Below are 2744 nucleotides of genomic sequence, written 5' to 3'. Positions count from 1 at the left end.
TTGGAGTATTCAGTTATTTAGTTCATTTGGTTTCCCAGGAAAACATTGTCTAAAAAAGTTAACATGACCAAATGCCGTATTGTTCATCTTATCTAGAATAATTTCTCATGCAAATTAAGTGGGTTTTGAAAGGTCAGTAGCTACACGTGATTGACTACTGGCTACTATATCAGACCACACAGCTCTCCTATGGCATTAAAAGTGTATACAGTCTTATGGCAATTCTAAATCTTGGCAGGGTATTTAGAATCCATAAATACACAAGGTTCTCTGCCTTCAAAGAGTTTACATCCTGGCATGGAGATAAATAACAACTTAAGTCAGAAATCTAGAATAGTGTTCAGTATTACTAGGATGATCAGGGAAGGCTACTTAGCAAAGGTGAGGTTCTAAGCAAAGACTTGAAGAATGGTTAGACAAGGAATCTCCATATCTCTTTCCATATTGGCTGTACCAGTTTGCAGTCCCACTAGCAATGTATGAGTGTACCTTTTTCCCCACATCCTTGCCAACATTTATTGTCTTCATAATAGCTGCAGTTCTGACTCGAGTGAGATGAAATCTTAAAAAGAGTTTTTTTGATTTGTGTTTCTCTAATTGCTAGTGATGATGAGCATTTTTTCAGATATTTGTTGATTGATTGTATATCACCTTCTGAGAAGTAGCAATGGAACCACCATTTGACCCAGTTATCCCTCTCCTTGGTCTATACCCAGAGGAATTAAAAACAGCATACTACAGGGACACAGCCACATCTATGTTTATAGCAGCACAATTCACAATAGCTGTGGAACCAATGTAGATGCCCTTCAGCAGATGAATGGATTAAAAAAAGTGACATATATACACAATAGAATATTACTCAGCAATAAAAGAATAAAAACATGGCATTTGCAGGTAAATGGATGGAGTTAGAGAATACTATTAGCCAATCCCAATAAAACAAATGCAGAATGTTTTCTCTGATACAGAAAGGCTGATTCATAGTGGGGTAGGAGGGGGGAGAATGGGAGGAATAGATAGGGCAGAGGGGAAGGGAGGAGGCATGGGGTTAGAAATGATTGTGGAATGTGATGGACATCATTATCCAAAGTACATATATATATGAAGACACCAATTGGTGTGAATATACTTTGTATACAACCAGAGATACGAAAAATTTGTGCCCTATATGTGTAATATGTAATATGAATTGTAATGCATTCTGCTGTCATAAATTTTTAAAAATAAAAAAAAGAATGGTTAGACAAATGGATGTATATAGGGCCCAGATGTTTCAGAGGGGCCTGGCCTGCTAGAGGAAAGGTATGCTCGGCTTGTTGATAAAGCAAAACCAGTGTGACTGGTCAAGGCAATGGTAATAGGAGATGCAGTGAGAGATATTACAAGCCAGATCAGGTCCCAATGGATTCTCAGCATTGTTGCCTATGCAGCCAACCCAGGGAGCTTCAAAAGATACTTATGTCTGGGCCCCACACCCTGTGAAATGTCCCTATGGTTTATTGTTTGCCTTATAACCACAATGGTTAAATGGAGGGAAGGAATTATAAAGATCACAGTTCTTCTGCCACAACCTTTGCGTAACGTTGATACTAATAAATTACGTATACTATGTGATGAAGAAAAATCCCTGGCATAATGCCACCATTACCTGAATTTGACAAGGACAGGTCAACTGGAAAGATGTCTAGTATTTGTAGTTAAATGGACCAGCATTTGAAGCTTCACTCTTACCATTAATGTGGCCGTGGGTCTCAGTTTTCCCCGTTTTGCTGAGCCCTGTGAAGACTGTGCGAAATGAAGGGTGCATGTTAAATGCCTAGAAAAGCGGGCACTTAATGGTGGCTATTGTATGGATGTTTAAATCGAGAGATTCATAATGGAAAAGTGGGGTTTTCAAAATAGGAACTTAGAGTGGGATGATATATAGAGAAGAGATTAAATTTATGGATACTGGGGAATCTTAATGAAATGCCAGAAGAAGCCTAAGGAATCATCTCCCTCTAGAGAGTATCTCCCTTTCAGGACAAGTATGTTCCCTGTTCGTAGAGCCCTTTGCTCACCTCCTACTCAGCCAAGTCCTACTTACCTTTTAGATTACAGATGAAGTGTAAATTCCTCAAGGAAAATTCTGCTGGTCAACACTTCATTCCACACTGGAGTCAGGTTTTCTGATTAAATGTTCTTAGAGCTCCCTCATATAAATAATAAATGGCTTAAGAGGTAATTGTCAATACTTTCACACCATCTTAGGAAAGAGTTTCTGATTGGAAAACATCTTTTAAAAGTTAATAGTGCAAAGTAAATGGAAAATTGTCACAAATTCTTAGAAGGGGTCCCTCAGTAGCTACCTGTGAGAAGATCCTAGCCCAAAGGCAGGTAGAACATCTGTACCACTGGAAAACACCCTGTTCAATGATATATTAGTTAAATACAATGGTGGCATTTTATATATGTATTTTATTTTATATATACATATATATCATCTTTATAATGTGCTGCTTGAAATCATGTTTTTTTTAAATAGGATATCAAATTAGATCTTCTGTTAAAAAAGGTCACTGATGTTATAGCAGGCACACTTTGTGTTAAAACTCACTTTTATTACATCTCTGGTGTGTCCTAATCAGACCTCTTCTCTTCACCCCTGTTTTCTATCCATAAAATTGAATAGCAAGACCAACATTGTGGGAGAATTGTATTAAATCTGTATGAAAACAACAGGATGGAGTGAGTGGGCTCTA

This window comes from Marmota monax, unplaced genomic scaffold (assembly GCF_021218885.2).
Source record: "Marmota monax isolate L192 unplaced genomic scaffold, Marmota_monax_Labrador192_F-V1.1 WCK01_AAM20220418_F8-fsc00003, whole genome shotgun sequence".
NCBI classification, from domain to species: Eukaryota; Metazoa; Chordata; class Mammalia; order Rodentia; family Sciuridae; genus Marmota; species Marmota monax.
Note: the sequence above shows the minus strand (reverse complement) of the source record.